We start from the raw sequence: 27326 nt of genomic DNA on the forward strand, positions 1-27326 counted from the left end.
TAATGTATTGTATCATTGGCTATGCATCAAGATGCAAATCTCCGTTATGGAGATGTACATTCCTATAGCATATTAATACTAAATTAACTGAAACAGAACATGTTTGTGCATCATGTGACCATTCAATAATCAAAAATAACAAAAAAAAGACTGTCTTTTTGATTTGTTTGATTTTTTTTATTTTGACCCAGAAGCATGATAAAAACTGTAGGATAAGCAAACAGGTTATTAGCGTGACTATAAGTTGGTGTATTTTTAGTAAAGTTTATAAAAACTGCTGACTGGGAAAAGCTGACTTTTTTAAACATGCTTTGACACCTCGGCTTTCATTATTCAAGTTTCTGCAGAGCATGTTTGCGTAAGCAGCCATTTGAACAAACGCTGTAGTAAAAGCAGGAGGTTTAGAAAAACAAAGTAATCATAAAACATGAACATGAAAATCATAGCCTGAGCAAGAAGCCGAAGACACCAAGTGAAAATGCAATTGTGGTAGACAAACGTGAGCGCATGAGTCCTGGGAAAACTGAGAGTGCGATCACGTAGACTTTCAACATGTGAACATTTTTTCGGATCCCTGCTGAGAAAACTGGACGTGACAGAATATAAATAATATAATATTTATAAATATAAAACCTACAGACCAATAAAACCAACTTGGATTTTGGACCTTTCAATCTCCCGTTTTCTTCGTCTTGACATGGAACATTCGAAACTTCATTGCATTGAGCTTGCGTTTTCTGGTATCTAAATTTGAATCAACAGAACGACAGTGTAGCATTAATGCAACTTTATAAACCGTACGTTCGCCAATTACAAAGATTATGTGGCATGACCTGAGGGTGCAGATTTTCGTTTCCTCAGAAGGATAAAGATCCGGTTCTCTGCTATGACGCAGCCCGAGCTGAAAGTGAGGCATTGCAGTAGTTATTAAGCTCTGTGTTGTGTTTATGTCACGGTCCACAATAAGGACAGATGAGAGCATCGGCTCCTCCCCATCCATTCGGCCACGGGGGCCGGCGGAGTTGGGAAATGGCAGCCTATGACAATATCTCTATTAAGAGTGATGGAGAGTGTGTCAGGACTAGAGCTTTATTAACGGCCGGAGCTGCTCTGCAGAGACACACTGGCGGGTGAGTAATGCCACTCAGCCAGGCTCAGCACACCTTCAAAGTACACCTCTGTCCCGCTGCTTTCATTTCCAGGAAAGGCGGAAAAGGTCATTCGTTTTGATTCGGATCAAAATATAGCAACGAATGATTCCATTCAATTACCAGAGGCCTTCTAGAGCCTGAAAGCATATAAGTGAAAAAAAGCTAGGAGAATGAGAAGCTTACTCAGGACAGATCTACATACATCTGACATATAGCGTAACTGTTAGATTTACTTACCAGTGAATGGACAGAGCAGGATTACTTTCAGTGATAACTGTATTCATATTTCACGCCGGTGACCAACCAGGAGCAAGCGACCTGTCAATCAGCAGAGCTCTGGAACTCTCTGCTGACATTCAGTGCCCTTTTCACATTTTCTCCAGGGATGGAAAAGAATAAATCACCCCCCCTCACCCACACACACACACACACACTCACACACACACACACACACACACACACACACACACACAAACCACACACTGAACTGGTCCACAACTCATAAGGCCAAAGATGAAGGACGGACTGGTACAAGATTCATCACCTTGCTTCTATGCAAATCGATTACGGCACCATCCGTCTGCCAAAAGCAGCCTTGGCATTTTGAGATTAAGGATGAATTGAGCCATGAAAAAAAAAAAAACAACACACATCATAAACAACTGATGCGCAAAAATCGTACATACAATTATGCTGTGTACCTATATATAAACAATAATTAAAATGTGTGAAAAAAATATAGATATAAATGTATAGCAAGTACATCGCTAGTCAAATGCTTGGAAACGCCTAGTTTTTATGATTTTTTGACACACGTACATGTTGATTTTGTTTGGTGAAACAAACTGAGAGGCAAAAACACACAAGAATTAAACAGTGAAGGAAATTCTGTGTAATGTAAATGTAATGTCAGATAAAAAAAACTAGAGACATGTCAGCAGACTGCTTCACCCCCACAACCAAACATTGGGGTGAAAGCTTAATTGTTTGAGGTCGTTTTAGAGCAGGGAAGGTTAAAAACCTTTTCCGGGTGAAAGGAACCAACATGGCAACCATTTCATACTTTAACATCATGCAATTTTGTACTGTATTGAACACACATACTGAAATGTATTTAATACTTACATAATATTAACTTAATACCTAATACTTTAATACAAAAGCCTATGTTGGTAATGATGACTTCAAGATGCCTCCTGTATGGAGAAACTAGTTACACACATTGCTCAGGTTTGATTTTGGCCCATTGTTCTACAAAAACATTCTTCAAATATTGGTTCTGTGGTCTCTTCTATAAACTCTGATCTTTAGTTCCTAACATAGATTTTCATTTGGATTCAAGTCAGGTGATTGGACCATTCTAGCAGCTTTATCTTCTTTCTCTGAAACCAATTGAGAGTTCTCTCGGCTGAGTGTTTTGGATCGTTGTCTTGCTGAAATGTCCACCCTCGTTTCATTTGCATCATCCTGGTAGATGTCAGCAGATTTTTATCAAGAATGTCTCGAATAATTTTTCCATTCATACTTCCTTCAATTATATGAAGTATGCTGAAAATCAGCCCCACAACATGATGTTCCCACCTCCAAACTTCACTGTGTGTATGGTGTTTTTGGGGTGATGTGCAGTGCCTTTTGGCTTTCAAACATGGTGTCTATTATGGCATCCAAATGTTATCCCAGTATTTCACATGCCTTCATGGGAAATGTTGTGTTGCAAACTTTAAATGAGCTTCAACATGCTTTGTCTTGAACGTGCACACAGGCCATGGCAGTTTAATGTATTACTTATTGTTTTCTTTGAAACAATGGTACCTGCTAATTTCAGGTCTTTCTGAAGATCTCCACGTGTGGTACTTGGCTCTTGGACAACTCTTCTGATATCCTTTTCACTCCTCTGTCAGAAATCTTGTAAGGACCTGGTCATGGCCAATTTATGATGAAATGTTCTTTCCACTTCTTTCCACCCAACAGTGTTTACTGGAACATTCAGAAGTTTAGAAATCCTTCTGTAATCATTTCCATCAGTATGCTTTGCAACAATAAGGTTGCAACGGTCTTGAGAGAGATTTTGCTTTTACCCATGAGATGTTCATGAGATGTTTCTTGTGTGACACCTTGGTAACGGGACACCTTTATACAGGCCATTAGTTGGGACTGAACCAGCTGATATTAATTTGCACTGTCAAGGGGCAGGATTGCTTTCTAATTACTGATTGATTTCAGCTGGTTGCCTTTTTGAACCTCCATTTCTTCATGTCCAATACTTTTTCCCTGTATAGTTTGATTGCATGGGTTGTTACCAACATCTGGTGAAGATTTCATGTCAATAGCACCTTTAGAAATATATTTACTGAGAAAAATTGTGACGTGTTCGATTTTACCCGCTGTATATATATATATATATATATATATAAAAACCAGCTCAGATATGCATGTTCTGTAACCCGTGTCCTCTGAACTCTGTCTAGCCCTCACTATTAATCTTCTTAAATGATCAGCCTCATCATCCTTGAGCTCTTTTACTTTTCTAATCTGTGTCCTAGAGCAAAGAAAAACACAGCATAAAACATAACAGCCTTATCTATTTCAGTCCATTTTCCCCTTGTTTCAGTTCTCATAATCTGCCATGACACGAGTTTATCCTTAATGTGATGCTCTCAGCTATAGCTCTCACTGATAATAAAAGGTTGCAGGTAAAAGATGGGTGTGTTGGACGAATGTGAAGGTTACGGCATTGATAGAGCACCGTTTTCAGCTTCGTTGTAAACAATGTGAATAATCGCCGGGCTGACGGCTTGGGACGTGGTTTACTGCATCTTACCTGGGTGCTATATATTTTTTTTTCGTCTGTGTTCAAGGGTAGACAGCATGGGACCTAGAATATTTTCCTCTCACTCTCTTTTTCTCTCTTTCTTTCTCCCTCTCATTAGCACTAATGACTCGAACCGGCTGCATGAAACCTGAACAGATGACCGGTGATTAATGATGATCTCTTGCTCCATTCTCTCTGTGTGTGTGTGTGTGTGTGTGTGTGTGTGTGTGTGTGTGTGTGTGTGTGTGTGTGTGTGTGTGTGTGTGTGTGTGAAGGGAAAGGTCAAGGTTGCACCAAGACAGAGCACACACACACACACACACACACACACACAAATAAATGCCTGGATGTAAATTCAGTCCCATGTGCAAGTGGAATTTGGAAGCTGGTAGAACTCGGGTTGATGAATTTGTGTTTGAGGTTCGAAATAAATATATTTGAGTGGCCACCTAAAAGTTTCAAGATACTGTCTGTTTGTGGGTTTCCTCCCAGACTTAAATCATGCTAGCTATGCTAAGAGGTGGTATCAAAAAGTTTTTCAAAACTAGCTCTGTTTACAAGAAAGTACTTTATTTATCTATGTTTACACACTATCACTGTTAAAATAGTCCCCTTCTACAGCAATACAGACCTAACAGTGTTCCTGCTGCTTCTGGAATGTGTCTCTGAAGTCTTCGGAAGATTCGTGCTGGATCTATGCAACGGTGCCGAAAAGAGAGACTTTTGAGCTGGATCTTTATCTTTGAGAATTGGGCAAAGTCCACAAGAGCAGGTGGTTGGGTGTGGAAGTGAGATTATGTGGATTGTTCACCGACGATCATCATGTGCAAGTTGCCGAACAGTTTTTGGGAGTTGAGCTCATTAAAGGTCTTCCTGATCTCTCGACATCTTCCAGCGATGTTCTTCCACTTGAGGCGCTCGTGCCACTCAAAACGCCTCGAATGCCTCGTCGCAGCATCGCCGAATGTCAAACGTTTGTAATGTCAAACAATTCTGCTGCAAGTTTGCCCAGTTTCATGCAGAATTAGCTCGTTGTTCTAACTTGCTGTCCATGATCAAATCGCAGACGTGGAACTGCACGTGGTCAGAATAGCAATAGAATTTTTCTTTTTACTTTTTTCTGGGGTTTTTTGCTCCAATCCTGATATCACAATAATAATAATAATCACAATATACGACGTTCTGCAGCGCTCCAGCTCTGTCCTTTGGTTCAGGTTGTGTATCAAAGCTCAGTTTAGCAGCTCATAAGTGCAAAAACTGCTGCATCCAAAAATGCACAACGTGTTTAAGTAATTTCCAGAGTTGAATCACTTTCTAGCTGAACCAGCACTGGACGTCAATGTGAACACACCAAACAGCCCTTAAAGTGCAACTTTCTGAAGAAATGGTGCTGTAGAGAAGTGCGCACTCTTCATCCTGAGCCGATGTGTCAGTGCATCTGTTAGCGTTTGTTCAGCACTTTGTTCTCAATATGGCCGACAAATGGAGGCGGACTTTTCATTCCGCCCGTGTTCTGATCTCCCCTTTTGGCGAATCTGCCTCGGTGTGCAAAACTGTCAACGGACGGAGGCTTCTCCGCGAATGTCCTGGACGCTCGGAGCATGCATATTCAAACGCGCGGGAAAGACTGATTGGTTAATTAAGATTCAGTCAGAAGGAATTTGGAGCACAGGCGTGAGAGGGATGGTTGTGCCTACCAAGCTGTGTTTAAACAGTCCAACCAGTGTTGCCGGGGTCCGCTTTAATCTAGCCGCCTCATCTCGCTGTCAGAAGCCCTGCGCTTTACAGACGAGCCATCAGCATCGGGTTACGAACGTGACGTGTTTATGTTTATACAATGTTTGCAGAGCCAGAGAGGGAAAAGAACAAGTTATTTCAAACGACCGCGAGGTTACCACTGTCCTTATTTTTACTCCTCGTAGTCTCGATCAGTAAACCACTTCATTTCCAGCTAGTACTATTTTTACCCGCAGAAAGCCGAGCAGAGACGAGCGAGTGAACATGAAGTGCACATTTTAATCGGTGTAGGCTTCTATAGTTGTGCTCGTTGTTGCTATTTATTGTTGTTGTCATGGCTGTTTGAACATCTCTGTTGTTGCAGGAACAAAAACTGGCAGCGGTTCCTGGTTAAGTGCCAGCTTGTGAGAGCGAGATCCTGTGTGATGTGGGTGGTAATTAGGAACGGGATTATCTCCCAGTCTGATGGTGTACAATGACAAGGGATTCGGAAATAATTGTAGTTTTAATGGGATGCTATCAGTTAAGTAGGCTATGCAATGGTATATGCTATATACTGTAGTAGCCAGAGTTTTAAAATTATCCTGTGGTTTGAATGTTAAAAACAGTTTTTTCTCTCAGAGTTCAAATTTTAAAAAATCTAAAATTCAGCTTGCGATGATACAAAAATTACAGCCCACAGGCAAACTCAAACATACCCATTTGCTCCAAAAAGAAATCCAATCTCATCCATCCTGCACCAAGTGACCAATCCTATCTGCTTAAGAAGAAATTCTAAGCAATCCCATCCACATTGACTCATAATTTTTATTTAAGTACATGCCAGAGCCCAAACTTCTTTACTTTAACTTGAGTAACAAAAGTGTTTTCAATACATTGACTTTTTGCAGTCTTTTAAAACATGAATATCTGTAATTCTACTGAGTTAAGGATATGTGTACTTTTGCCATCTCTAGAACCTGTTCCCAAATGAATTCTGACCAATCTTATTCAAACCATGGACACTCTTGAAAATTTCCAGTTGCTCGTAGAAGGATTCTGTCCAATCCTACCTGCTCTGCACTTCACCATTCTCATTTGCATCTGTAAGAATTCTGACCAATCTCACCCAATCCATCGGGTGAATTTACATACATTCTCATCACATGCTGACAAAAGAATCTTATCCACTAAACAGATTGATTGCTGCAAAGGAATCTTGACCAATCCCACCCAATTTAAAGGCAACATTTTGCAATCTGCAACCTGCAGTTAAAGTGACCAATCCTGCACACTCTACAAACTTTTGACAATTCATCCTGCTCTTTAAGTATAAGAATTTTTAAGTAAAGAATTTTTTTCCAATAATGTCAATCCCAAAGACACTTGGGACCAAGGCAGCAGAAGGTTTGACCAACCCTGCCTTCTCCAAAAAAAAGTATGACCATTCCCACCATCTTGCCCAGATTTGTGTAGTTTGTTTTATAACAAACTTGATTAGGTGAACCTAATCCTGAATCCTAAATGCATGATTCAGTAACAGCGCCATTTCCATTCCATGTTAAGCAAAGTGGCCTTTCTTTATATGCAACCACCCTTTCCTTATATTGCTCGAATAATGTGCATTCTCCCACCCTTTAGTTTATACGCATTAAATGGGACGTGAAGCGGGCACAAAATACAGAACGACTGCGGCCCGTGTTTAAAACCCATCAGCGAAGAGAGGCACTTCATTCTTAATCACGCCCTTGCGTTATTGGACATGCCTTCACACACCAAATGGAGAATATCAAATGAAACTGAAGCACAGTCACATGCACTGGCTCGTTTCCTGACAAGACAGCGGGAAAAAAAAAAGAGAGCATGCAAGAGAGAGAGAGAGAGATCTGAAAGCTCGTTATTTGAAATTCAGTGGCAGGCCCTGCTGAATGCAGTCACGCGTTTGACACACCTCTGGCATCTTCCTAATTTCACTGTTGAGTGACCAGACTAACCAGATTTTCTGTTCAACACCCATGGTGCAACACTCACCTGGAACAAATATCAGGAATAATTAAATAATCGTCCCAGCGTCGTGAGTTTGGGAGCCGCTCTGCAGGTGGAGCTGTCTTACCGAGCAGAAGGCATCATCGTGGAGTTCGGAGTCATGCTGATAGCTCACTTAAAGATCGTTAAATCTGCAAGGACCGACTTTGAAGTGCTGTAAAGACCAAGGCCAGACAACTTCGCCAGCTCTTCAGCCCGTCATGCTCCGGTAGGATCAAAAACGAAGCGTTTTAAATTTTAACGCAGAGCTGGACTAAATTAATGCTGAAATAATTGATTCTAAAGTGTTCCCAGAGACTGCGATTAATCCAGTTAGTCCTCCATCAAGAGTTACAACATGAAGTTGAATGGTGTATATCATTATATATGTAGCAGTAAAGAATAAAACAATTTTTACTTTTTTTTACAGATTTATACAAAACACATGCTTTTTTAATATCTATTAATGGTTCTTCCTGAACTCTCATCGTTTTCCAGTGATGTTCTTCAGCAATATAATCGCTCGTAAAACTACTCGTTACGGCTTTGCCTTATTCCAAACGTTTGTCATATCAAACGTCTTTGTGGAAGATTTGCCAAGTTTAATGGATAAGTTTGAGTTTGCTCTTTGTTCTAACTTGCTGTCTACGATAAAATCGCAGACGTGGTCTGAATAGCACCAGTTAGCACAAATTTTTTAATACCACCTCTGTAGGGTGTCTGCTACTTGCTGTCAGCTAACCTACTTGCATCTGGCTACACTATACGCATAAAAAGACACTTGACTTTCCCAGCTATATGTGGTTCTTCTCCAAACTGTTACCACAAAGTTGGGGGCACACAATTGTATAGAACATCTGTGGATGCTGTAGCATGAAATTTTTCCCTTATTCGAACCAAACCTTTTCGCAATGGCAATGCCCTTGTGCACAAAGATCTGCTTTACATGATTTGCAGTGGAAGATCTCATGCTATGGAGCTTTAACCTCAACCCTATTGATCACCTTTGAAACGAATGTGAATGCTGACAGCAACCCAGGCTTCCTTACCTCCACACCTACATTACCTACTTACTCCTCTGTGACTGAATCAACAGAAATCTTCACAAAATCTAGTATCTTCCCAAAAGAGTTGAGATCATTATAACAGGAAATAAAGACTTAACATGGATTGGGATGTTCGTAAAGCAAAAAAAGTTTATTGTCAGGTGTCCATAATTTGCAGCAAGCGAATGTTGACCTACTTTTATATAACCACCTGACATTTTCTGTAAGCTTACAATAAATGACTAGCTTGCAAAAAACTAGCGAATAACAAAGTTGGAGGTTTACATTTAAATCCATTGTCTCATTGTAGTATTCGATGTTTGTATCCCATTGTCTAATGTAGCATCCTGGTCCTGGGGAAACGTTGTTGGAATGAGAATAACCAGCTTGGCTTGATTTGACTGGTTCCAGTTTCCTAGCGATATAAGCGAAAAAACTAAACTTAAAAAAAATACAACTATTCTGGAACACTGATACTGGAGACTCCTTCTCGACCCCTGTGGTCTTTTATAAATGTATATGCCATGTCATGAAGACCAAAATAAATTCTGTGAACCGTGGTTGTAATAAAACCGAAACTGTCGAGTACCGAACAGAATGTAAAACTCCGCCGGCCTCCTGCAGACTCGCTATTGTTTCCTGCCAATATAGTTGGCATCATCTTGCATGTGCGTCTTTACAGATTTACAGCGAGTGGGGAAGGGAAGCGCTCGCAAGCCAGGATTTTTCAGGCAGCCCAAGCGCTATCGCGTCATCTCAGGCGCTCGGAGGGAGGAAGGGAGCGTAGGCAGCTCGGGCAGGGCACAGCACTCTGCCAGGCTGCTGATAAGGACGGCAGGAGCAGCTGGCATGGAGTGGAATCGTCTCCTGCCAAGGCTGCCGCTTCCAACCGGCGCTTCCTGACAGGACGCCGCTGAGCAGAGATGCAGCGCTCCATTAATATTCACACAATCGAAATGTCAGAGAAACTTACTTTCCCAGTCGACTCGCATGCAACCTCAGCAAGTAGACAGGCCCATAAAGCAGAAGGCTGCTGCAGGATACACTGTGTGTGTGTGTTGATGTAATACTACGTTATACTATGTTTATGTATACGCTCAGCTGCCAAGCGAACTGGAAACTCATGGGCAAAACAATACAAAGTGCATTGCTATTTTTTATTTTTTACTACATACTACAGCAAAAACAACATCTGCCTGGAGACTAGACAAATATGTGGGCGGAGCCAAACCATCGCAATTGTTGTCTAGATATGTCCAGGCCCCCAATCAAAAGGGGCGGGGATTAATTTGATTAAGAAATTTGAACAATATTTGAAAAACTAAACTTCTTGCTTCCTACTTTCTGACAATTATCAAGTAATCAATCTTTTTTGTAATAATTAGTCCTTTGTTTTAGTTCCTATGGTGTATTTCTTTCAGTTTTTAGATTAGTTATAATACCTAGGTTCACTTTATATAGATAAAAGTATTAGAATTGATTTTTTTCAGGGATTTTTTGTTACCACAAAATTGGAGGCACACAATTGTATAGGAGGTTTTTGAATGAGGTAGAATACATTTTCCCTTGAAAATGAAATTTTCTGCATGACACTGCACCTGTGCACAAAGCCAGCTCCGTGAAGATATACTTTGCATGGGTTGGATTGAAAGATCTCCTGCTACAGAGCTCTATTTAACACCTATGGGATGAATATGAATGCTAACTGCACCCCAGGCCTCCTCACCTTCTCACCTACTGCATGTTGCTAACACCCTTGTATATGTTATGCGAACAAATTCTCCACAAAATTTAGTGCACCATCTTCTCAGAAGAGTTGAGATTATTATAACACCGAAAAGAGACTAAATGTGGAATCTCTCAATGCTGTATTCTGATTGGTTAGAAAGTTTTCTTGGACCGGTTTATACTGTGCATTGTGGGAGGAGTCGTACATTTTGTAGCAGGAAAGACAAAGGGTTTCTTAATGTTCCACACAATGTAGTGTAAATATAAACTGGTAAAAATGGAAAAAGGAAAAAAAATGGTACAATAGATAAAACACTTTGTTGCATGCTGTTGTAGTAAAATTATCAATTTCTATAAAATACTATAGTTATTTTAAACTATATAACTAGTATGCTTTAACATATCCATAAGATAAACAATACTAGCATTCTGTATCTATCTGCATAGTCTAATTGATCGACGACTCCTATTACGACTCAAGGCATAAGTGTAAGCACCAAGCACCACATGAATTGCATTATTCTGCCAAGAGAACCGAAATATGTGATCAAACTATAACAGATAATGACCGTTTTCATCACCCGGACTCATTAAGGAAAGCTAATGGTGCTATTAACCTGGCACACGTGTGATGCAATAATTGCTCCTCGATCTGAAATTACCTTAACGCTACTTTAATACACTAAAACACAGTAAAATCGATCATCTTCAATAGTTATATTTTTGCACCGAACAGAAACCTAAAATTTCACGTTTGAGAAAATGATGGAAGATTCGCCCATTTTACAATCACAAGCATAAATCTCACACTCTTATCTCTTGGTTAATATATTATAGAACATAAAGATAATATACAGAGATGCTTACTGGACTTCCTGGTTTGCTTCATGACTTCCTGGTTTTTATTCCCACGCTGGTTTCAGTGTGATGTTGTGAACGTTTGTGAACTCTGAGTATCTGTTTTCAACCTGATTTCAAGCACTGTTTTTTTAAGATTTTCTCGCGAGTGTTTTCATTTATAATTATTCTTTTTTTTTATGTTATCTTTATGGCTATAAACAATATAAATGTATAAAAGTGTCCTGGTTATAAACTGGTGCAGCTTGTTATTTATTTATTTATTTATTTATTTGCTTACTTTTTACTTCTATCTATCTATCTATCTATCTATCTATCTATCTATCTATCTATCTATCTATCTATCTATCTATCTATCTATCTATCTATCTATCTATCTATCTATCTGTCTGTCTCTGTCTGTCTGTCTGTCTGTCTGTCTGTCTGTCTGTCTGTCTGCCCATCCATTCGTCCGTTTATTTTTTCATTAATTTGTATATTTATGTATTTTTATTAGTTATCTATCTATCTATCTATCTATCTATCTATCTATCTATCTATCTATCTATCTATCTATCTATCTATCTATCTATCTATCTATCTATCTATGTGATTGTGTGTTTGTGTATTTATTTGTTGTTAACTATTTCTTTGATTTTTGTTTTGTTTATTAGTTTATGTACTTATTTATTTGTTCACCTGTAGCATGTCGTGACGAAGTGACTTGTGACGAAGCTGCGAAAGCGAACGCTTCCTCGAAAGCTCAATTCTTTGGCGGCATCGCAATTCCTGCACTTTTTCAATGTGAATCACGTCGTACACATGAACCGCGTTGTTGTGCAATGCTTCAACCTGCTTGTACAGAAACGACCCGAGGTCCCGGACGCCGTGTGTCTCGCCGGGAATAGAATCACGGCCGGCTCCTGGCACAGCCAGACCACGGCGTGTGTACAGAGAGGAAGACGAAAGCGCGGCTATAAATTACAGAGCGACAAGGTATCAGCAAATAAATCACCTCGGGGTGGCATACACACAGAGAGCATAATTCATTTTGTTCTCTGGAGGTGAGAACATTTAAGCAGGAGCTTTTCAGTGCTGCAGGATGGATTGTGTCTTTTACAACATTCTTGGTGTTCTATTAAAGTTTAATGTCTGCATTAACTATGTTGTAAAACTCTTCTTCTAAGCGTTTTTTTATTCTGATCAGAAAGCATCCGCGAAACTCATAACGCAGATTCATTTATTTAAGGATTTAAGACTCCCTACTTTAAACCGTCAAACACGAAAGTATGGTGTTTTTACTTAAACAATAGCTACGACGGATGATTCAGCGCTATGTTGCGAACGAGCGTGAAGAAATGCAGCTATCTGTTCAGTTCCCGGCTTGACGCCAGCTTGGCACATGGCGAGCGTGTTACATAAGTGCGCTTCATTTCCCGGCAAAGTGTTTTTCTTGGACACTGCACATGTCTGATCTGGACTTTAATAGATGCCTCCATGCCAGGATTTTGTCCTGCACGAGTTCCAAATCCTCTCTCATCTCTGGCATGCGGCTCCACAGGGAAGCCATCAGCAGTGCGCTTTAAACTCAGCCTCTCCTTCTGATGTGCGGTGCTCTAATAGCATCTGAGCGTGCTTTCACCGTGCTTGCTTGGCCGAGGATGAAGCGTGTGGACGTTCCCCATTTTGCTCTAATGCCGCAGACTGGAAAGATGCCTGCACCTGGTGGCACTGCCGGTCTGTGATCTCTATTAGATGTTTCCAGCACTCTAAATTTCTCTCGGCCCAGGCTCTGAAGTGCGCTTCCTTTTGTTTTTTTTGTGAACAATAAGCTAAGGTTCTCCAAGCACCAACTAATGACAGCAGGATGACGAGAAGGCAGAAAGTCCAAACTAGAATGCGTTTTTTCCGATTTCACTGAATTGTAAATCAAGGAAAAATCCCTAAAGCCAGATAATGCTGACTCATTTAATGGATTTATCTTTACATCTACAGTAGGACAGTCATGGGACTGTAATGTCTCTCTATCTATCTCGCTCTCATTCCTTTTGAGACATAAGTTGATCATGAATTCATTAATAATGTTCATTTAATTGTTCTAAGTTTATACTGTTCGAATTTAGTTACATTGATAATTTATGCAGGAGAAGTTTCTGGTTGGTCTGATCAGAGCATTCCAATCTTTCTGTGGTGTGATTGTTATTATTAGTAGTAGTGGTATAGTTTTATTATAGATTTATTATTATTATATTATTATTACTGCCATAATTTGGTATCTTGTAAAATAGCACTTGATGCAGCACATCACATTATTTCTCTCTTGCATGATAAATAAACCGTTATATTTAATTAATTAACTGCTTTTTTTATTTTTTTTTTATTCTCTTGAAATTGGTCAATGGTTCACATTCAAAGCCACTTTAAAAAAAAATATTATTGCATTCATTCAATATTACATTCATACTGATGCAGGAAAAGTTCCTTGTATTCAGAGTCGACTTATGCACAGACCGATTATCTGGCAACCCCAATCAGAGTACCTTGTAACTGTAAAGCACTTGAGCTGACGCGAGACTCTTCATGAATCTGTTTTACCGCGAATATCGAGTTCCACAGCTGACGAGTACTAAGGTATTACTCCTTTCACATCACTTGTGTATTATTATTATTTAGTCGCTTGTAAAATAGTACCTACTGCAGAGCTTCATGTTATTGCTCTCACTTTTTCTCTCTATTCTGAGGAAAACATTTGATTGTATTCATGCATTGCTTTTCTTTCATGTCAGGTTTCTACTATTCAAAGTTGACAAGAGAGTTAGTGATTGTTAGAGATAGATTTGTACACACAATCATTTTCTGGACGGCCCAATCGGATTATTTTAATCACTTGTGTGATTCATGCCGCCAATGTTGCCTGATTTGTTCAACATGGCTGTGTTTGGGGGGTATAGTTTAAATTTTTTTCCCCAAAGTGCAGAAGAGCGAATCCGATGTCTGGAGTGACAGTTCTGCATTCACTCATGCCATGGATGTTATGCGTTAATGGGACACGATCGATTGACTAGTGTGTAAATTTCACATGACGTGTGCTTGAGTGCAAGCCTGGGGTTCCAATCAGCCAATCACTGGCCGAGGCTGATTTTTTCTCCACTTGTACCTGTATTAAACCTCACAAGCACAGGTTCCTTCACACGTACTTCATGTGTACAGAGCCACTGCCATTTAGAGTCCAACTCCCTGAAGCTTTCCACATGATACAATTTCATTACACTGAGAATGTTGTCTTTACATTTCACTTCTAGAAGTGTGTGAGAGAAAGAATAACAACAATCACGATAAGAAGAAAAAGAGGAATAATGTAATAAATATCTGAGCATCTGGCTTCCTGGGTTCGTCTCAACAGCGATGATAAAAATCCGTACAAATGAAACAAGTTGTTTTTACAAGATCATGTATAAAAAAAATTATTAAATGCTGCAGATGTTTGTGGTCCAAAGACCAGATGGTTTCATCTCTTAGAAAATGCCCTGGTTATGAAGGTTGCTTTTGTTTCGGTTCTACCGCTTTGACATTCCTCCTCTGAGATATTTCTGAAGTAGGATTTTGTCAGAGGCCAATACGTCAAAAAACAAGTGGTTGGATTTAAGCCTGGAAAAAAATCAGTTCTAAGGGGTAAATAAAAGATAAATAAATAAATAATTGTGAAGAAAACAGATTTTGTTTATGAGATTATGAGGATATACGCAGCAGCAAAATGTTGGGGTTTAAAATAAATACTTGAATGGAGTGTAATATATTATAAATATATGGTTATATGTATAGTCCTTGGTCTGATTAGTACATTAATCACAGCATAAAATTTTTAAAAAAAAAGTAAATAAAGCAATAAATAAGTATTTTATTATTATTATTATTATTATTATTATTATTATTATTATTATTATTATTATTTGTAGTAGTATCATTTGTATTTTTTTACTAGAAGTAGTAACAGTACAGTTTGTTGTAATGATTAGTAGTAGAAGAAAGAGAAAAAGAAAGAGTACTAGTAGTATCTTATCACTATGCCTATTAATATTTTTAGTAGTAGTGGTATTTTTATTATTAGTAGTAGAATTAGGAGGAGAAGTGAGATGACAGTAGTATTTTATTGAGAGTAGTATTTTTTGTAGTAGTAATATTAGGAGAAGGAGGAGGAGGAGTAGTAGTGGTATTTTTAGTAGTAGTAGGAGGAGGAGGAGGAGGAGCGGGGGGGGGGTATTTTATTACTATAATTATTGATATTTATAGTAGGAGTGGTATTTTTATTATTAGTTGTAGTATTAGGAGGAGAAGGAAGATGACAGTAGTATTTTATTAAGAGTAGTAGTATTTTTTTGTAGTAGTAATAGGAGGAGGACGAGTACGAGGAGGAAAATCTAGTATTTTTTTTACTATGATTATTATTTATAGTAATAGTAGTGGTGGTACTTCTATTTGTAGTATTAGCAGGAGGAGAAAAAGTACTAATAGTATTTTAGTAGTGGAAGGAGGAGGAGAAGAAGAAAGAGGAGAAGATGTACTAAATTGATTAATAGTATTTTTAATTGTAGTAGTAATATTTTTTTATTAATAGTAGGAGAAGGAGAACTAGTAGTATTTTATCATTATTTTATTTTATTGTAATTTTAATTGTAGTATTTTAGTAATAGATCACTAGGAGTATTTTATTAGCAGTAAAATTATTCATTGTAGTAGTCTTTGTATTATTTTTAATAGTATTATTACTATTAATTATTATTTATAGCAGAAGTAATTGGAGTATTTTACTAGGAGGAGGAGGAGCAGGAGGAGGAAGAAGAGTACGAGTAGTATTTAATTATTATTAGTAGGGAGAGGAGGAAAAGGAAGAGTACTAGTAAAAAAAAAATTTTGTTTGTTTTTGTAGTAGTAGTAACAGTAGAAGTAGTTATTTTTTAATTAGTAATAATAATAATAATAATAATAATAATAATAATAATAATAATAATAATAACAATAATAACAATAATAATAATAATAAAAATAAATAATAATAATAATAATAATAATAATAATAACAATAATAACAATAATAATAAAAATAAATAAATAATAATAATAATAATAATAATAATAATAATAATAATAATAATAATAAAGGGGGGAGTGGTGGCTCCAGCGGTTAAGGCGCTGGGTTGCCGATCGGAAGGTCTGGGGTTCGAGCCCCGGTATCGCCAGGCTGCCACTCTTGGGCCCTTGAGCAAGGCCCTTAACCCTCTATGCTCTGGGGGTCCCTTACGAGGGAAATATCAAGGTCCGTGACGTCGGAGTGACGTGGGGCCGCCTTCCCGTGGGCTCACCACCTGCAGGAGGGACCGTAAGGGACGGTGCTTTGAGGATTGGGCAGTAGTCGAAGGCAGGGGCCTGCTTAGACTGCTGCCCCCGCGACCCGAATTACGGATAAGCGGGAGAAAATGAATGAATGAATGAATGAATGAATAATAATAATAATAATAATAATAATATAACAAATAAACAAAATAATAATAATAATAATAATAATAATAATACAATTTAATAAATAATAATAATAATAATAATAATAATAATAATAATAATAATAATAATAATAATAATAATAAGAGGAGGAAAAAGGGAAAAGAAGTAATAATGATAATAATAATAATAATAATAATAATAATAATAATAATAATAATAATAATAATAATAACAAGAATAAAAATAATAATCATCATCATAACAATAATAACAATAATGATGCTGATGATGATGATGATGATGATGATGATGATGATGATGATCAGTAGCTTGTAAAACAGCACTTAATGCAGTGCATCATAATAATTTGGCTGACTTTAATATCCTTAACGCTTAACAGAGCCACGATATATCCGGTGATTCGGTGCACTTGATTTCAGAACCAAATTCTCCCTAAGTGCAAACCCAGGTGTAGTAAATAAAACTTAGACTAGGCTCGAACCATCCGAAGCCCCTGTGGATTCTAGATAAACATTGAGGTATTGCATTTTATCCAGTGGTTTTCTGTGCATCTGGGAGCCTGAGGCCTATTACGGGAGACACTGATACAACAAAGCGACGCACATATCGATTTTTCCTCTAAGCGCACGCAATTTAGCGGCCGCGTCCAAATTGCGTTACGATTTATAGTCTGGATATGACGCGTGCTGGTCTCTCGTACTTGTGTGTAGCTTTGAATCACCGTGTACCGGATCAGTTATGATGTAGGCCTTTTTTTCCCCCTGTCTCTACGCCAACGCGAGAAAAGGCTTCGGCTGGGGTGTTAGATTAAGTGTAACCTTGGCTGAGAGCAGTGTCACAACTTTTAATCTTGTGTAGTGCTGTAGTGCTGTCGTTCGCCATATCTCAATTTTTCACACCTTAATTGATGGACCTTATTTGTCCTTCGACCTACATTTATCCGAGTTCGAACTCTGAACCTTTTTATTTGCCGTACTTCTATACTACACACACACACACACAGACACACACAGGCATGCATTCAGGCTGCAAATAAATACCTATGAGAAATGAAGTGCATATCTGTACTGGCTGAGCACATGGCAACTGGCTCATGATGATAAATGGAGGTACATGGCTAAAGCATCATTGGGAGCTGAAAGCATCAGTGATAAACCAACTAGGCCCACAGACATCACACCAGAACACCTAGCTCGGGCGATCAGGGACAACACAAGCAAGTATCTACGAAAGCGTGTAAATCCAAAAGAGATGGGACTACCATATGTACAGGAACAAACCAGCACAATCATCATGACCTCCATTCAGAAATAGCACACACAGCAATTTCCTGGATTCTCGATCCTCATTGGAGGAAGCCGGCAGGATTCGACTGTGACAGTCGCTCACAATCAGCTACATCGAATCTGAAGCACGGGCTTATTGTATAGCGGTGTGGTTGTTTGGATATGGTTTCTATAGTAACAAGACTTTTTTCAACATTAAAAAAGGTGCTTTATGATTCTTTCCACCACTGGAAAGTCTTCAGGATCGATTGGTTAGAAGAGTTAGAACAGTAACACTGTTGTCTTAAAACAAGAAAGTGCCAGATGGAAAGACTTTGTGGAGACCTGAACATTAGATTACCGCAATATCCGGACTATTAAGCCGCACCCACTGAATTTTACAAAGATTTTTATTTTGAACATAAATAAGCCGCACCTGTCTATAAGCCGCAGGTGTCTACACTGAAACTAATGAACTTTACACAGGCTTTAATGAAAGACAGTGTCTGTTACACGGCTTGTATCTAAACAGTAGCCTACCAAAAAAGTCATTGTTTACTGTGTTCCTCCTTCCTTTCACAACAATTTCTCTTGAGAGTTTTTCATTTGGCATCGTCGTGTGTTTAAAAATCACCATCAGTGAAGCTTTTCTCCCGATGCCGTGCAGCTCAGAACACAGGTGAAGTGCGGTTTTTCATGACTTGTTGTTTTCAGCGTGACGAATGAATTGCATTTCCTGTAGACAGTCCGAGTGAGCGGCAGGTCAAACGTCAAAGGAACATCATCCATATTTATGATGTGCTGCGGCCCGATTCAGTAGGAGCGCACCTGATTTAATATAAAGAGTTTCATTGGTTCACCTGAACCCGTTCGGCAATTTCATTGGTCTATTGTTATGGGGCTCAGTTTTTTGGCTTGAAACTTGTGAAACCGGGAAAAACCCTGGAAAAATCCATAAATTAGCCGCTTCGTTGTTTAAGTCGCAAGGGGTCACAGCGTGGGGAAAAAGGAGCGGCTTATAGTCCGGAAAATACGGTAGGTGCTTTTTGAGCATGTATTCCACATTGAGTCAAATTTGGCTCTTATAATATGCTTCTTCTACTGTATGCTTCTTCTATTATAGACTTCTGTGGAGATCTGTGGAGATTTGTGCTCATACCGTAGATATACAAAGACGAAGTCTGGTACTGATGTAGGTGAGGTGAGGTGAGGAGGCCTGGGGTGAAGTTCAATTGATGGCGAAGGTGTTCAGTAAGGTTGAGGTTAGAGCTTTATAACAGGAGATCCTCTACTCCAACCCATGTAAAGACTATGTTCATGGAGTTGGATTTGTGCACAGGGAATTGGAATGCTAGAATAGGTTTGGGTCTAGTAGTTTAAGTAAAGGGAAAATTTCATGCCAGCACATTTTAAGACATCCAGTACTGTTGCTCCTACATATGGCAGGTGTCCAGTGTCCAGGGGGGGATTTTCGATTGGGTTCTGGGGGTGCGGTTATTACTGCTATTAAGTGAAGGGAAAATTTCATTCTGCAAAGACATACTATATAATTTTGTGTAAACAGTTTGGGGGAAAACTATTTTTCAGGTGCAATAATACTTTTATATATACTACATGTACACTTTATAACCCTGCCTTACCCAGACTACCCTTGTCCCCATGTTAAGTCTATTTGTACGGCCGTGTCTTCCTTTCCGAAGAGATATAGGGGCAGAATATTTACATGCAGATAAACATATGTTCCACATTAATTGTGTCAGTGGGAAATTATTTGAAAAAACAACTCTTGAACCTTTAACCAATCAACTGCTCAGTTTTGTACTTGGATTAGATCCTGCCTCATGTAATGTGTTTGGATAACACTGATTGCAGAAGAAATAATCAGACACACACACACACACAAAATGTTCTCCATCTGAATCTCACGCACTGTGTTGTGTGTTGCACATCGAACGCAGGAACCAAATTGCTCTTGGCGCTCATTTAATCTTCTCAAATCTTACCAAGAGCTGCACTCGTGCGAATTGTTATGACTGTGTCTCATACTACACATGCCTTGTGTTCGAGCTGCTATTAGCAGGACGATATAGAAACAAATAGCCCTGCCAGTCCTCATTCATCAATTTCCATTAATTGGTTGCTCGCTAATGCTTAACCTCCTCAAGGGTTTCTATTCATAATCAATAATCAATCATTAGAAATGGCACGTCTTTCATTCTTTTGTAGCTTTGCTCAAGAGTAGATCGACAGCCATGGAAAGCACATCTTCATGGAGCTGGCACTGTGCACAAGGGCAATGGAACAGGTTTGGGTCTCCTATTTCAAGTAACTGGAAAAATGTCATGTGGGCTTCTGATTTTGTGGAAGATCCAAATATTGCTGGAAAAGTCAGGTCTCTTAACACTTTTAACCATATAGTGTATAATATATTGTGGGAACTCTGAAGTGTTCAATCATCAAAGCATCCACTGAAGGACGGTACATACATCTCCATGATGATCATTTTGGACCAAGTCTCAAATCTGGGTAAAAGTTTCCTCAGGTCTCAGCTTGTCCCTTTAGACTTACCGGTTTAAAAATTCTGAAAGAACACGCCAGTGTCGTCCCGTGTCGCTGTCATTCGTGCTACGGCGCATATGAAATTGTTGCGTGTGTAATTACAGCCCTATGCGCGATTGATGAGCGCTCCGAGACGCCTCTTGCCAATACTCTTTCAGAAGTGCTCCCTATCCATCACCTGAAGAGGTTAAGTAATGCACATTTGAATGAGATCAATTAAGGCTGGCTTTTACCTTCTACATCGTAATTCCTGAATCACACTCGCCGTGATGATGACATACGGCATGATGTGGAGAGCTCAAGCTAACATTAGAGTAACTCGCTGTAGGAGAATCATTTATCATCTGGTGGAGTCCAAGTGTAACACTAATGTCAAGCCGGTTTGTTTTTAACTCAGTGGTCGGCTTTAAATAATAAAATAAAATAAAATAAAATAAAATAAAATAAAATAAAATAAAATAAAATAAAATAAAATAAAATAAAATAAAATAAAAATAATATAAAAACTTTTTTTGTTGTTGAGCTTGAATGCAAAAGGATAACAATTAATGTTAATATAGAAAATTTTTATAAATACAAGCATATTTTTTTATCTATGTATATATGAGAATAAATTAATTATATAGCAACAATTGAAGGAAAAACACAAAAAAAAAAAAAATTATATATATATATATATATATATATATATATTATGAGTTAACTCGTGATTAATCGCACATTTTTTATCTGTTCTAAATGTACCTTAAATTAATACTTTTTAAGTTTTTAATACTCTAATCAACATGTGCATGGACAAATATGGGTCTTTATGCAAAGGTATGTTTATTATTAGTGAAACCAAACTCAACATTGAGCATTAAGACAAATTACTCTTGTAAAAGTTTTAAAAATGATGGTTTTAAATTATGCAAATTATCAGGACACCAGAAAACTGAACTTTTACTATGTTTTCACCCAGATGGTTTCGGTGCTTGATTTGAGACTTTATTTATGGAAATATAATAAATTAATGAGAAAGGAGAATTTGCAAATGCATTACTATTAGCATTATTATTATTATTATTATTATTATTATTATATCATGCCTGACTCCTAGAACATAAAAAAAAGTATTTGAGACACACAGCAGGCATGAAAGCAAACCTCATCTTATAAAATACATGTAATAATCCAGCATATTTTTTTATAGCATCTGCAAAGAAAATGAAGTTACACATCTGCCACACTGAAAGAAAAAAAAAAAAAAAGACGCCTGACAGATGAAGTGACGCCGTTGGTAAGGGCGTGAAAGCTGTGCTTATCAAGCTCTTTTATATCGCGGATTCCCACTGAGAGGGTTTGAAGTGAAGGCCACGCAGGAGGAATATATGGGCTTCTCAGCGCTGTCAGTCTTGTAGGATTATCTGGGGTTGTGGTTGAAGTTGGTGTTTGCTTACTGTGGAGTACTCTGTCATGGATTTTCTGTCTTTATCTCGAAGCCTGACTGATAAACCGAGTCCATTTTCCACATGCGCCCCTAAGACGCATGGGTGCGGCGGGTACACGGAGTGCAGCGAAAACCCTGACAGATAAAGTCAAAAAGAAAGCGAATGCCACTCGGGCGAACGTGCTGCCACCCTGCCCACGCTTTCGATAAAGCCTATACGCGTACTTTATGTGATGCGATGTGTCGCTCTCGGCGTACGCGGCTTAGCTTTGAAAATAGGAACAGACTAGGGAATGCGTTTTTATTTAAAAATTGTCAATATTCCTTTTATTAAATCTTTTAGTGCACGCAGGTCAAGAGACACCTCGAAGACTCTTTACTCAGATGGTGCAAAAAACAAAAAACATCATCTGAAAGGAGGGAAAACTGATGGGAACTCATGCATGCTGAGCTGAAAGGTCACACATCAGGTAGAACTCCTCTAACTCTAAACACAACTTTGCTATTTCTTCGGAACTTTTCAACGCAACTCGAGCTGTTTTTGTCCTGTTTTCTGTTCTGGATTGTGCATCATTCAAACACACATATTTTCATTTGCCATTTAATCATTCCAGATTTATATACTATACACATTTATATAAATGTGTCATTTATTTATTATTTTTTTTAACATGCAATTTTTTCTCAGGTGGTGCAAAGAACCGAAAACTTCCAGCGATTACAAGTTATTTCACCGGGAACCTCTCAAAAAGCACAAGCTGCACTTCTCCCCCTTTTCTGGAATGATTCTCAATGTTGTTTATATTTAGTTGTAATTTTGTGTTTTGGACTTTTATCCATGTAGATCTGTTATATATATATATATATATATATATATATATATATATATATATATATATATATATATATATATATATATATATATATATATTGCAGGATTAATCTGTGTGGGAGAGGCCCAAAGAAAAACACTCAAATACAATATTTATTATATTTATAACCAACCGTAGGTGGGCATCATACCACAGCGCACGATTATTAATGATTTTTGCCCTAAAAGAGCAGCTTATCGTGCTTCAGCTCGTACATACGGTGCAGCATCCAATCCCTGCGCATTGAGCATATGACATATATGTTCTGTATATACTGCATTCATAATCTTTAATGTCCCGCACAGTTTTTTTTTAAAACAAGCTCGTTATCCCAAACATGTTGATCTTTCTCGAGTCCATTAGCAAAAATTTTTCGTAAAAGATTTTCAGTATTCATTTTTCTAGTTCTCTGTTTAAGCGTTTAATAATAAAGACAGCCATGTTATTAGGAGACTGACTGCTGTTTACTGACGCCGGAGTCCGGGCCGAATAGAACCTCAATGCTTTTTTAGTGGGAGTTGCATAAGTTTCTGTGCTGTTGCCATGGTGACGCCAATGTGAGAGTCCTGAAAGAGCACACGACCCTAAAAATGTGTGGAATGTGAAATGGTAATTATATATATATATATATATATATATATATATATATATATATATATATATATATATATATATATATATATATATAAAGTTATATCCTTTCAGATGATGTTTTGTGTGTGTATATATATATATATATATATATATATATATATATATATATATATATATATATATATATATATATATATACACACACAAAACATATATGTGTATTGAAAATGTAATTGCACCCATGTTGCTGATGTGATGGAAATATTTTGAACTCAGGGACAGTGTCTTTTATTCCCCTGGTCAAATGGCATTTGCAGAAATGAGCCATTAAGAGGAAAGACTTTTTAATTTGTATGCATTACAAAATCCAAGCACTTCCAGCTTGTTTTTTTGTAAAAAAAAAAAAAAAAAAAAAATCTTTTTTTACACTAATGGGCTTCAGCCAGTAACCAATGCCCAGTAATTACACATTAGCAGCTCTGCCATTTTAGACCAATCCTTAATTGTTTTCTTTTTCTTTTTGGCTGCATAATTGTGTCATGTCACATTAGCATTGTTTCCCTTTGTCCTTTAACTCTTGCCAATTAAAGTGCTGTCCAAGTCAGGAGTAATTACTAAATGGGTTCTTACTGCTGATAAAACAGACGTGCTTTGACCCCACGCGTCCTAATTCGCGTCACCTGGGTCTGAGGATCCGTCTACCTTCTCACTGGTGTCATCTTTTGTCCTGTTTAACAGCATCGATTCCCATCGTAAACAATATGGGAGAGTGTGTTTTGGACTGTCTCCAAACACTCATTCAGGAGCTGCTCTCAGCAGGAGCCGAGGGAAGCTGTAGCTCGGAAGCACTACATCATTGCTCCAGCATTTCAGCTCCTCGGAACAATCAGGCCATAAAAAACTAAATAATAATTAAAAAAAGGCATGACTGACATTGACTTCATGAAAATGTAGCCAGGAGCTGGTCCAGTTGGTGTAATTAGCAACTCTTGGCCAGACCAAGCCAGTAGGGGGACGGAGGCAGAAAGCTGGCTGTGTTCTACAGACCGGAGTTCATGGAGAGTTTAGCTGTCTCATACACGCCTATACTACCTTTGGAAAAGTATAACGATGTACAGTTTACATAAGGGATTAGACAGGGCTAGGTGGGTTTCACGACTCAATTGCGTGGCGTGGAAGTGAAAAACCACCAGATGCAAATCAGAGTGCATTAAAACTATTTGACGACTAACCAGCTGGCAGTGGTGAACAAAGTACACAAACCATGTAGTCAAACGAATTTTCTCCAACATTACGACAAACAATAACCGGTTTCCTCTTTGTTTTGTCTTCTGTTTTTTTGCTGGCACGATAATGCCCCATTTGTCAACACACAATTCTTCTTTCTTCAAAGTTTCAATGCCGCAGCTCACATGTAAATGCAGTACACAAAAAAAAAAGTTTGCAAACTCACAGAAAGCTGCATATCTCTAAACATACTGAGAAAAAAATAGGAAAAAAAGAGAAAAGCAGAACGAGGCGTCACGCTCCAGCCTTAATCGAGACACCTTTATTGATTCCAGTTTAAATACCTCTCCTAAGAATGGTTACAATTCTGGTCAGCCTCGTTTTTTTTTTCCTTTCAGAACTCAATCCAAACTGAATTATGCTGTATGGTGCTAAATCTACATGCAGCACATTTAAATCAGCACTACGCTCCACGCCTGAAATCTAAAACACTGACCCCCCCCCCCCCCCCCCCCCCTTCCCCCAACTAACACCCCCCCCCGGAGCTGTCACCTCGCTGCGGAATTAGTAAGCGAGGCCTTACGGTTTATGATTGATTTCTCCTATCTAGTGTGTTGGAGTGAGTTGAAATTGATCTTGTCATTTAGCAGTAAATATCATGAGGAGGAAAGGAAGGGGGTTGGAGGGGGTGGTGCAGTGGATAGAGATCGTAGTGGCTGCGCGTGTTTATCGATCTGACCCCTCGGATCAATTCATTTTTCCTGCGCGGTCTGCGGCTAAATTACAACCCGCCGAGAGGAAGCGGACGATCTACGCATAGCGCACGTTCGCTTGCTCTTTCGATCTCATTTCAGGGCCGCGTCCCCCAAAAATGAAAAAAAATAAATAAAAAATTATGCGTGCCTGTCGAAAGCGTTGGTGACAAGGATTCGAATAGATTAACTACGACGAGGGTAGCGGAGAAGAAATGAAAGTCTTATGATTAAAAAATAAGAGATCTGCGTCGATTGCTAGCAAAGTGCATTAAGGGTTTAGAATGGTGGCTAACTGCTTTCAGATGTCCAATAAACTGGAAACAAACATGTCAATCCTTGGGTTGGTTCGTTAATTCATTCCCGCTTATAATCCGCAATATCCTGGCTATGGATGTGGTATTTCGGAATATACAATGGGTAGATTTAACAGTTAAATTCAGGACACTATAGATACATACTGGCAAACTCTTTAGATCTGGAGTTAACACAGAGACTCCAATGAAGACCAGGGAGCTGGAACCGAGAGGTGTTGGAACTCAGAACGTCTCTTAGGGGACACATTAGCAGGGTGGCTCACACTTATTTTTTCTTATTTTTTCTACACTTTTCCGTGGGTCTAATTAAGATATAATTAACAAATATGAAATTATAAGTAAATAGTAAAATATTCTCTCAAATACTTTGAATTGTCAAGTAAGCTTTGGATTTGATTTTGTTTAGCTAGTCATCAAACAAATGCTATTACAATTGTAATTCCAAGTAGTATGTAAGGTGTATGGATAACACTATATTTATTCAAGACTTGCTTATCCATCCATCTTCTCTACTGCTTTTCCCACACAGAGTCATGAGGAACCTGAAGCTAATCCCTACAAAGTCAGGAAACAAGGCAAGAGACACTTTGGACAGGATGCCAACCCAGTACAAACAGTACCTTTGGATTGTGAGTAGAAGCCAGAACACTGAGAGGAAACTCCGAAAGCTCAGGAAGAAAATGTAGAGAGGGCAGAGGCACAATTCAAACATACAACCTCAAAAATATAAGGCTACAACACTACCAAGTTACCACACAAACTCCACAGTTGATAATATGCCGTTCGACACCTGTGAACCCTTCCACATACTTAACACTTAATTTAAAAATCATATCTCCAACCTTTAGCACTTGACCAAGTTTTTAGTCTTCTTTGTTCTAAGTTTCCACTTCCTTGTTGACTTGCTCATCAGTTTGGAGTCCAAACTTGCTTTACTTTAAGTTCTAGGTTTGACCTCTGCCTGTCTGTTTGTATTACTATTACGGCTCCACTTGCAACGGAGGCGTGTATTACTGCAGGACCCTCAGGAGCTGACAGAACAGCGTGCAGCATGGGAGTAATTTAAAAGATTGCAGGAGTGAGTGGGAGGTCAGGCAAACAGTACAGGTGAATTAAAAAAAAAAAAATGGCTTTTCTACAAAAACAAAACAATTACAGGAAAATAAGCTACTGGCTTAGGTATGGGTGTCACTTTCAGAGTTTCAAGTACAATCCGTTAGTCACAAAGACTTACAGTAACAATTTTAATAATAACAATAAATAAATTGGAAGCAACATTTCGAGGGCCAAGCATCCAAACTCAGTGAGGTCTCCATTGACAGATAGTCTTAGACTCTTGTTTCAGCATTCAAAAGAAAAGCAAAGCCAGAACTTTAGGCAAAGGATGCAAGAGTGATTTGTACTTTCACTCAAGTTTGACCATTAATTGTAATTCTATGACTTTACAAAGAAAGGTCCAAATCAGGGGTCCCCAAA

General features: G+C 38.4%; 1 long non-coding RNA gene across 3 annotated transcripts in view; it reads left to right on the forward strand.

The window, feature by feature from the left end:
* LOC310731476 overlaps positions 1–27326 on the forward strand; it is a 51922-nt gene that overhangs the window by 15508 nt on the left and 9088 nt on the right. For all 3 annotated transcript variants that reach the window (XR_014535204.1, XR_014535205.1, XR_014535206.1), the window contains exon 3: positions 26380–26479. This is a non-coding gene — a long non-coding RNA (uncharacterized lncRNA). The remainder of the gene's footprint in view (positions 1–26379; positions 26480–27326) is intronic.

The sequence above is a fragment of the Silurus aristotelis genome (assembly GCF_946808225.1).
Source record: "Silurus aristotelis genome assembly, chromosome: 9".
Taxonomy (NCBI): domain Eukaryota; kingdom Metazoa; phylum Chordata; class Actinopteri; order Siluriformes; family Siluridae; genus Silurus; species Silurus aristotelis.